Consider the following 11,976-nt stretch of genomic DNA (forward strand, 5'->3'; position numbering starts at 1 on the left):
TCTTCTTGTAGACGTATCCTTCAAAAGATTTAGACTTTTTCAGATGGATGTCAAAAGTGTATTCTTTAATGGCTTTATTGATGAGGAGGTATATGCAAAACAACCTCCTGGTTTTGAAGATTCAAAGTTCCCTTATCATATGTATAAGTTGACTAAGGTTCTGTATGGAAACAAGCTCAACGATCCTGGTACGAAAGACTTAACTCATTTCTACTTGATCACGGGTTTATAAAAGGTAAACTAAATACTTCACTATTCGTTAAAAGATCATCGGAAGGTAATATAGTTATTCAAGTTTATGTTGATGATATTATCTTTGGTAATGCTAATCCTCTTTTGTGCAAGGAATTTGCTAATCTTATGCAAAGTGAGTTTGAAATGAGTATGATGGGAGAGCTCGCATTTTTCCTTGGACTTCAAATTCAACAATCTGAAGTAGGAACGTTTATATGCCAAACTAAATATACAAATGAGCTAACAAGGATGAAAAAGGAAATCCTATTGACGAAACCAAATATCGTGGAATGATTGGCTCTTTACTTTACCTTACTGCCAGTCGACTAGATATTATGTTTAGTGTATGTAAATGTACCAGGTTTCAATCAGCTCCCAAGGAGTCACATCTGACTGCTGTAAAGAGAATAATTCGTTATCTTATTGGAACTATTTCTTACAGACTATGGTATCCACATTCTAACAATTTTAAACTGGAAGGCTTTTCATATGCTGATCTTGCATGAATAAGGAAAACTAAAAAAATGCCAGTGGGATATGTCAATTACTGGAATAGGCACTAATGTCATGGAATAGTAAAAAAATAATAAAAAGTTGCACTATCCAAAATGAAGGCTAAATATATCGCCATTGGACAATGTTGTGCACAACTATTATGGATGTCTCATCAACTGGGTGAGTATGTATTATCTTTTAAGCCTATTCAAATATTTTGTGATAACTCTAGTGCTATATGTCTTTCGAAGAATTCTGTGCATTATTCTAGGGCTAAACATATAGACATCAAACATCATTTCATTAGAGATCATGTCCTCAAGGGAGATATAGAATTATCATTTGTTGGCAATATTGATCAATTAGTAGATATTTTCACTAAGCCTTTACTTGAAGATAGATTTTGCTTTCTAACGGAACTACTTGGTATTATTTCTGTTGATCATAAAAATTAGGACCTATTTGATATTTTTAATTCTTTAATTATGCCTAATGCTTTAATTTTGTTTGTTTGTGTAAGTACTAATTAAATTAGCGCCTTCGATTTCCCTCTCTTTTTCCATTAGTTGTAGATTTCAAGAAAAGAAAATCAATCATCATGACCTTTCACTGAATCCTTTTCTTTCTTGCACTCAATCGTCAAAATTCCATCTTTTAAATCTTCTGAACCACTCTTCTCAGTCTCCATTGTTCCTATCGCTCAGAAACCCTCCTTAGAAATCCTTCAAACTCTCTCTCAATAGTTTTTCCATGGCTAAACACTCCAAAAATTCATTTGCCTCTACTAGAAAAAGTACTTGTTCCAAGGGAAAACCCTCTTCTTATCCCTCAAAACCAGTAGACCTAGGGTTTGATGTTTCAATGATGAGGGTTAAAATTCTCAGACTTAGAGAAAATACAATCAAAACATTCAAGGAAGTACATGACATGATTGATGGGGTGACAGTTTCATCCAATGCTAACTTTGAACGACTGAAAGAGGCAATTTGCAACACTCTTACTTACTTCTTGCGTCGCTAGTTGTGGAAGTTTCAAATAATTTTTTGTGTTTTGCTATTTTTGACTGGATAACCAGTCGTTGGATACTTTTCCTTATTTCTGATAAACTCTACATGCCTATGATGTCTGCTATAATATCTATAATGATTGCCTAATATGCGATTGTCTTTACATGGTTTGCTTTAGTATCTGTATATCCCCTATTTGGTGATGTCAAAAAAAGGCGGGAGGGGGGAGAAATAAGTGTACATTGCAGGAGTCGACTGAAGAACATTACAATTTGCAGATTCAACGCACTTGTTGAGGGGGAGTCGACTGAATTATGCAGCACCCATTGAGGGGGAGTTGACTACAGGAACTACATGGAAGTCAACTTTTGTTTAAATATATATTATTTTTGTCATCATCAAAAGGGGAAGATTGTTGATTATTAGTTTTAGTGATGAAAAATAATATAATCACATTTGGTGAAGGATCACAAGGAATAAAACAAAAGAATCAAGAAGCAATACCAGTCAAGAATAGATTAAGGAAATAATCTATTAATTAAGGAAATAATCTATTAATGGAGGCTCTAAAAGCAACGCAAGGAAAATAATTAATGATCAGCGATGAAAAAGGAAGAAGCAGCGGAGATCCGGCAAGAAGAATCAATCAGTAAGACGGAAGCTATTACTGGAAGGTCCAAATCAAAGGGAAACGAGATCACCGAAAACTAATGAAGCTAGAAATCAAGGGATCCAACAGATATGCCTCAAGTAACACAAAGATATGCCTAGTGGATGGAAAGCTCGTCAAGACCATAAATCAAGGAAGATCAGCGAAAACTTGACCTTATTCTTGGAAAGAATCAATTTATGATTCTTTTCAAGGATCAACTTCCTTGAGTTTGCAACCTCTCAAGATTCTCGTCAGGAAGGCCTCATGGAAAGTATATATACATATGTTCCGAACTTGAAAAGAATATACTCTAAATGAACCATCTTCATTCCTTTTGTTCAACTCCAAACAAGCATTGTAGTTCTTATACACCTGTTGTGTAATTAGTGAGAGAAGAAAAAGAGATAAATACTGGTAAGGTATTGTATCAAGAAAAGAAAAGAGAAATAGAGATTAAGCTGTTGGTGTAAAGCTACATCATCCATTCTGTACTCAAGAATCATCAATCACTGAAAGAGAATACTCTTGCAACCCAAGGAGACTGGACTAGGATTCATATTGAAATCGAACCAGTATAAAAATTCAGGTGTCTTTATTTCCTGCATTTTATTTCTGCATTTACTATTATCCTGTTCTTATTTCTAGTCGACTAATTGGCAAACTAGTCAATTATTTATAAAAAGTTTTTCAAATAAGCAATTCACCCACCTTGTACTTTCAATTTATTCAAGCGATTTTCTAATGTGTGATTATTTAACTACAACTAATAGAGAGTAGCAAACTAAGAAACCAAAGGAAACAAGTCGGCAAGCTTAGCCACAAATTTAATGAGAGAAAATGTTGTAGAGCTATGGGTCAGCTAACAATCCCATTGAGTATTCCATTTAAATTGACTGATTAATTTATCTTGTTTATTGATTGACATGGCTAATATTACTCGTTGCATTCGATCGAAGTATTATTCGCTTATTCAAGCTCACCGAATGCCTATATTTCTATGGAATTAGATTTAACAAGAACCCTTTAATAATTCATGTATAGCAAACAAGTTAGGTATAAGCCTATCCTAAACGCAAATCTATTCCCCGATGCTAAGGTTCAAGATCTTATTCTAATTAATCCTATATGCAATCTACAATTCTCATTTTCGAGTCTAATCTTAGACTCATAGATAGTATTTCATTGGTGATCAAACAATCGAATAATTAAGCGCAGAATTAAATTAATAATTCAGTATGATAGATTAATAAAAATAATTCATGTTTCAAACTACAATATTCATGTAGCACTGATAACCCTAGAACTAATAAACTATAAAAAAGGAAAGAGAAGAAAAGAAAAGCTTAGGCATTGAAGGCTTCAACCTGCTGCCACTGTGTTCTTCTGTTCCTAGCCGTCCACACACGTCTCTCCAAATTCTATTATGTACTTCTTTATATAGTAGACGCAAAACGAGTTGCGTTCAACATATTCCTTGCAAAGATTCCTTTAGTATACTTTTTTATTTTATTTTTTATTTTATAAAATTTCCCAATGACTGGGGAAGTTGTATTCATGAGGACAAGAACAAGAGGGGGGATGTGGGGGGGGGGGGGGGACTTGGCCTTACCTTATAAGTTAAAACATAAGGACAATATGTTTGTCCTTCAAAAAAGGGATGGCCAAAAATAGAGACTTATTTCCATCCCTATAATCTAAGAAGACTAACTTACAAAAAAATTAGCTTTGTCATATCTTAGCCTTAAAATTTGGCATCTGGAATTTGTCCAAAATGAAATGACCCTTTGCTGCCCGTGGTAGTTCTTGGAAAGAGTAGTAGAAAGAGCTTTGTTGGCTGGCCTTGGCAAGCTTAGCTAAGTTGTCCGCAACATTGTTCGCCTCTCTGAAGCAATGACTGACAGTGACATTACCTTGGCTTAGGATTTGAGAGATTTCATATATCAAATTGATCATCTTGTATTTATTCGCCTACATATCCATGATCATCTGTGCGACTGCAATAGAGTCCAATTCAAGAGTGAAATTATTGTATCCATTTAGAATACACCATTGTACTCCAAATTTTGCGGAAAGTGCTTCTGCAATTATATTACTGCTGCAAGTAGTTGGTTGGGAGAAAGCCATGATCAGATTTCCTTTTTTATCTCTTAAAATTCCACCCAATCCTGATATTTCATTGCTTGAAGTATAGCTACCATCAGTATTCAATTTTATCATTCCTTACTTTTGCTCATTCCAACAAACAATAATACTCTTAGGAATAGGTTGAAGCTTGATTAAGGTGTCACAAAAATTGATCCATGGCAATGTCAAAGTATTGCTAGGGAAAACCTACTTTACTGCTGCCTGAATCATCCAACATATTTGTTGGTTCAATCTGACACATGTTTAAAGACTTTTGATCCCCATATTTGCATGAACACCATTATTTCCATAAATGTCAGCATACTATGATTGGGACAATCTGAAGAACCAGTTTATGAACTGCATTTGTTGCTCTTTATTGCCACCAATAGTTCAGTAGGGACCTTATGGTACCCAATTGACCCGAAATATCTATAGGGCCACCAAAAAAGTTCCGTATTTTCCTTGTCGTATTTCCATCCACAAATACATGTTTGATTGAGTCGATTTTAGGATTAGAACAACAAAAACATGTGGTAGTAATGTTCCTTCCAAACATACTGATGATTTCATTGAAAGGAGGTTTATTCTGCCATAATCTCCAGGCAAAAAAAGATATTTCAAAAGTGATGCTGAAGTGCCAAACTTTACTCAAATATTGCTCCTTGGATTTGAAACTCCTTATCATATTCCAAGCAGTTTTGTTTGTATTTTTACCGGTTTCTGTCAAGTCCCAGAGAGCCTCCCTATTTCAATGGTTAGGATCCGATGCACCAAATGATCAGGGAGAGTTTCTCTCAGCTTGCATTCATTCCATTCCCTATTAGCTATGAAAGAATTCACCAGAGTTCTGGTACTTTTAGTTGCATTAGGTACTTCAACAGCTAGGGGATCCTTTCCTGTCCAGTTATCCTGCCAAAAACTACAACTTCCTGAATTAACATGCCAGATCATATGGTCTTCAGCTTTCTTTCTAGTCCGAGTCATGCTTTTTCCACAGGTGGGAGTCTCCAGAAGCCCATTGCTTAGTTGTAGGGTGAGCTCTTACACAATACTTATTTTTTAGAAAAGTAGATAAGAGGGATGACTTCGATCTAAACCTCCACCATCTTTTAATTGCAAGGGTATCGCTGATTTTTTCCATTCTTCTTATTCCTATTCCTCCTTCTTCAGTTGGATAACACAATTTTCACTACGAATTCCAGTGATATTTGTTGGTTTCACCATTAGAACCCCAAAAGAAGTTTGAAAATATTTTTCAAGTAAGTTAAAGGTTCCTTTTGGGGTACTAATGTTGCGAAAGCCAAATGTATATAGTGTGAATAAGTCACAACTACTATACCAAAAATTATGACAGCCACCAAATAATAAATAAGACAATAAAGCAACAATAAAAGGAATACCAGAATTTACGAGGTTCGGCTAATTTTGCCTACTCCTCGGACACAACCAATATTTTATTCCACTCCAAAAATACAAGTGAAATAATACTAAAGAGAGAAGATACAAATACCTTAAGAAGATAAGAAGGCAAATGAGAGGTGTGTTTAAATCCTAAACATTAGGCCTCCTTTTATAGGGTGAAGTACCAACCAAAATTGGTACTTCACCGATGTGGGATTTCTGCCATTCAACAAATCTCCACCTTGGCAAAATTTCACATCTTCAATTTTTTCTCAATAACAAAATTTTAGTTATGTCTTCATCTTCAATCTTCAGTGTTCAACAATGTTGATCAAATCCAAACAATGTTAAAACTTGACCGCAGTTACCACTTTTGTCAGCATATCAGCACGATTCTCTGTAGTATGAATTTTCTTCACCGTGACTCCGCCTTCTTCTATGATTTCTCGTACGAAATGATACCGAACATCAATGTGCTTCATCCTTGCATGATAAACTTGGTTCTTCACTAATTGAATAACACTTTGACTATCACAAAAAATTGTGATACCTTTTTGTTCAACACCAAGCTCCTTTAGCAATCCTTGAAGCCAAATTGCTTCCTTCACAGCCTCTGTAATAGCCATATACTCTGCCTCTGTTGTAGACAAAGCAACTTTTGACTGCAAAGTAGACTTCCAACTAACTAGTGCCTTTGCAAAAGTAAACACATAACCAGTAGTTGATCTTCGTTTGTCCAGATCACCCACAAAATCTGAGTCACAATATCCAACTACAGACTGATTGTCTTCCTGCTTAAAAACTAACCCAACATCTACAGTATTATGAATATACCGTAGAATCCACTTCACAGCTTGCCAATGCTCCTTTCCGAGATTATGCATATATCTGCTAATAACTCCAACAACTTGTGAAATGTCAGGTCTCGTACAGACCATTGCATACATCAAGCTACCAACAACATTTGTGTATGGTACCTTTGACATATATTCTCGTTCAGCTTCATCTTTTGGCGACATAGTAGTACTTAGCTTAAAATGGGGAACAAGTGGAGTATTAACTGTCTTAGTCTTCTCATCTATGCCAAAACGTTGTAGTACTCTTTTCAAATATTCTTTCTGAGATAAACAGAGTTTCTTTGAACGTCTATCTCTTATTATCTCCATGCCAAGAATTTTCTTTGCCTCACCCAAATCCTTCATCTCGAACTCCTTCTTCAGTTGAATTTTCAACTTATCAATTTCTTCCAAATTCTTGGAAGCTATCAACATATCATCAACATATAGGAGAAGATATACAAAGGAACCATTCTTTAAGCTTGCGCAAATATACACAATGATCGTATTTGCTTCTCTTGTACCCTTGCCGCAACATAAACTCGTCAAATCGCTTGTACCATTGTCTAGAAGATTGTTTCAATCCGTACAACGATTTTTCAAGTTTGCACACCATATTTTCTTTTCCAACAACTTTGAATCCTTCTGGCTGAGTCATGTAGATTTCCTCCTCCAAGTTTCCATGTAAAAACGCAGTTTTTACATCCATCTGAACTAGTTCCAAATCCAACTGTGCTACCAAAGCCAACATAATTCTAATGGAGGAATGTTTTACAACTGGAGAAAACACTTCATTGTAATCAATTCCCTTCTTTTGAGCATATCATTTGGCCACCAATCTTGCTTTGTAGCGAACATCTACTTGGTTAGGAAATCCTTCCTTCTTTGCAAATACCCATTGCACCCAATTGCTTTCTTTCCCTTCGGGAGATTGGCCAATCTCCATGTATGATTCTGATGAAGGGACTGTATTTCATCATTCATGGCAATCCTCCACTTATCTTCTTCTGAACTTTGGACTGCGTCTTTATAAGTGGTAGGAACATCATCAGCTACAATTGAGGTTGCACAAGCAACCGTCTCTATGAGACGAACAAGTTTCGTTATTGTCCTTTTTGGCCTGCTGGTTGCTATTGATTCAAGTTGTTATTGAGGTTCTTGAGTTGGAATCTCCTCTACTGGCTCTCCTTCCAGAGGATAATCTTCATTTGTTTCCTCCTCTGCTTCTTGTGTAGGAAAAATAAATTTTCCCTCAAACTCCACCTGCTTAGAAGCATCTTCATTTTGTTTGGTATCTTCTGTTACCTTATTTACCATAGCAGATTCATCAAAGGTATCATCCTTGCTGAATATTACTTTCTTTGTCATAGGACACCATAAGCGATATCTTTTGACTCCAGAAGCAATTCCCATAAAAATAACCTTCTTTGCCCTTGGATCCAATTTTGACTCTGTCACATGATAATATGCAGTTGAGCCAAACACGTGCAAAGAGTCATAATCTACAACAGACTTTTCATACCATTTTTCAAATGGTGTCTTGCCATCAATAGAAGCAAATGGTAGACGATTAATGAGGTGACATGCATATGTAATTGCCTCAGCCCAAAATTCTTTGCCCAAGCCAGCATTGGACAACATACACCGTACCTTCTCCAACAAGGTACGGTTAATACGTTTTGCCATTCCATTCTGTTGTGGTGTATGTCTAACAGTGAAGTATCGGATGATGCCATAATTTTCACAGACCTTATTGAAATGATCATTTTTGTATTCACCTCCATTGTCTATGCGAATACACTTGATCCTCCTGCCTGTTTGATTCTCCACCATCGATATCCATTTGAGAAAAATTCCTAGCACTTCATCTTTGCTTTTCATTGTATACACCCACATTCTTCGGGAAAAATCATCAACAAAGATTACAAAATAGTGCTTCCCACCCAATGAAGGTGTTTTGGAAGGACCCCAAACATCAGAGTGTACATAATCCAAAATGCCTTTAGTATTATGGATCGCTGTACCAAATTTAACCCTTGTCTGTTTCCCTTTGACACAATACTCGCAAAACTCCAAGTTGCAAGCCTTTATTCCTTTTAACAATCCTTGATCTGATAAAGTTTTCAAGGATTTTCCTCCAGCATGTCCCAAGCGCATGTGCCATAGCCTGGTTGCTTCTGCTTCTTTTTCGTCACTGGATGTTACTATTGCTGTCCCAATAACTGTACTACCGCGATAACGGTACATGTTATTGTTCTTCCAATTAGCCTTCATTACCACTAGTGCACCGGAGCATACTCTCATCACTCCATTTTCTGCAATGATTTTGAACCCTTTTGATTCTAGGGCTCCCATAGAGATGAGATTCTTCTTCAAATCCGGTACATATCGAACATCTGTTAATGTTCTGATCATTCCATCATGGTTCCTTAATCGTATTGAACCAATACCATATGAGGTAAGAGGGCTGTTATCCGCTGTGTGGATGACTCCATATTCTCCTTCTTGAAATTCCACAAACCAGTCCCTGTTGGGACACATATGATAGCTACAAGCCGAGTCCATCAACCATATGTCTGATGATGTTGATGACTCTGTTGTAACTAATGAGAAGTCTGAATCATCACAATCAGCTACATTTGAATCCATAATGGCCTTTCCATTGTTATGTTTGGCCTTATTCTTCAACTTCGGACAGTCTTTCTTCCAGTGCCCCTTTTCTCGACAAAAGGCACATTCATCTTTGCTGGGTTTAGATCTTGACTTGGATCTTCCCTTCTTTGTCCTCATTTGATTTTGAGGATGACCCCTCACAACCAGTGCTTCTCCTTCTCCGCCCTTTTGTTTTTCTCCCTTTCTTTGTTCATAGCTATACAAAGCTGAACAAACTTCTCTGAGAGAAATTTCATCATTCCCATGGAGTAGAGTAGTTTCAAGGTGCTCGTACTCATCAGAAAGTGACCCCAATAACATCAAGGACAAGTCACCATCATCAAAAGTTACATCCATATTTTTCAAATCTGTGACCAACTTATTAAAACTGGTGATATGTTCGTTCATTGTGGTACCAGGAACATAGGTGAAGCAAAACAGTCTCTTCTTCATGTACAATTTATTTTGACTGTTTTTCTTCAAAAATTTATCCTCCAGTGCTTTCCATAATTTACTTCCAGAAGTTTTCTTTGTGTATGGATATTTCTGCTCTATAGCAAGGTTGGATCGAATGGTACCGCAAGCAACACGGTTGATAATTTTCCAATCTTCTTCTCCAATAACATTTGGTATCTTTTCTTCAATAGCAAGATCTAGCCCTTGTTGAAAAAGGACATCTAGAACCTCGCCTTGCCACATCCCAAAATGTCCTGACCCGTCAAAAATTTCTACCCCAAAATTCGCATTTGACACAATTCTTGTCATAAGCGAAGATGCCAATGATGACGTATTGTTGACACTTGATGTAGATTCTTCTTGTTTATTGTCTCCCATCTTTGACACAAATATTATTTAATAGCTGACGACAAAAATCAAGATTATTTCCTTTCTGGTGTGGAAGATCAGACTAAGCTGCAACCACAGAGCATACTCAGACAGAACCTTGACTCAGTTACCAAGATAAATCTTTTCTGATATGGAAGATCAGACTATGCTGCAACCACAGAGCATACTTAGACAGTACCTTGGCTCTGATACCAATTGTTGCGGAAGCCAAATATATATAGTGTCAATAAGTCACAACTACTATACCAAAAATTATGACAGCCACCAAATAATAAATAAGACAATAAAGCAACAATAAAAGGAACACAAGAATTTACGAGGTTCGACTAATTTTGCCTACTCCTCGGACACAACCAATATTTTATTCCACTCCAAAAATACAAGTGAAATAATATTAAAGAGAAAAGATACAAATGCCTTAAGAAGATAAGAAGGCAAATGAGAGGTGTGTTTAAATCCTAAACATTAGGCCTCCTTTAATAGGGTGATGTACCAACCAAAATTGGTACTTCACCGATGTGGGATTTCTGTCATTCAACAACTAATGCACTAAGGTTGTATGTATGTAGTGCTTGCAAACCATTTTTTATGAGCACTATCCTTCTTCATATGACACCATTCTACCCTGCCAACCATTTAGCCTTTGCATCACCTTGCTTACCATATTGTCAAAATATTCAATCTTTTTTCTTCCTACATAGACTAGATATCCTAGGTATGTGAATGGGAAACCACTTTGATTTTCCGAGATAATAAAAGGGATTAGGAGGTTGAGTCTCATTGAAATAATTTTTGAAACAATTTTGTTTGTAAAGTTTGACAGACTTATAGGTCTAAAATCTGAAAAACAAGAAGGAATTTCAATTTTAGGTATGAGGACTAAACATGTATGAGAATAAAATTTTGCAAGGTTTTTCCCTTGGAAAAACTCCTGAACAAAGGATATTATATCCTCCTTTATGATATCCCAACAACTATGAAAAAAGATTCCATTGTATCCATCTTGACCAGCAGCACTGTCTCCATTGAGTTTGTGAACCACATCTTTTATACTTTTTCTTACTACATAGACCGGACATCCTAGGTATGTGAATGGGAAACCACTTTGATTTTCCGAGATAATAAAAGGGATTAGGAGGATGAGTCTCATTGAAATAATTTTTGAAACAATTTTGTTTGTAAAGTTTGACAGACTTATAGGTCTAAAATCTGAAAAACAAGAAGGAATTTCAATTTTAGGTATGAGGACTAAACATGTATGAGAATAAAATTTTGCAAGGTTTTCCCTTGGAAAAACTCCTGAACAAAGGATATTATATCCTCATTTATGATATCCCAACAACTATGAAAAAAGGTTCCATTGTATCCATCTGGACCAGCAGCACTGTCTCCATTGAGTTTGTGAACCACATCTTTTATCTCCTCTTCTGTAGAAATACTTGTTAGTCTGCTATTCTGATCCACGCAAATACAACAACAACAACAACAACGACCCAGTATAATCCCACAAGTGGGGTCTGGGGAGGGTAATATGTACGCAGACCTTACCCCTACTCCGAAGGGTAGAGAGGCTGTTTTCAGGAGACCCTCGACTCAAAAAAGCCACAGGAGACGATATATTAGTACCATAAAAATGCATAATAAAATAACAGCAATATAAGAGATATGACATACAAAATACGAAATACGAAATAGATGGCTGGTATAGTAAAAACTAGCAGGTAAA

Source organism: Nicotiana tabacum, chromosome 11 (assembly GCF_000715075.1).
Source record: "Nicotiana tabacum cultivar K326 chromosome 11, ASM71507v2, whole genome shotgun sequence".
Taxonomy (NCBI): domain Eukaryota; kingdom Viridiplantae; phylum Streptophyta; class Magnoliopsida; order Solanales; family Solanaceae; genus Nicotiana; species Nicotiana tabacum.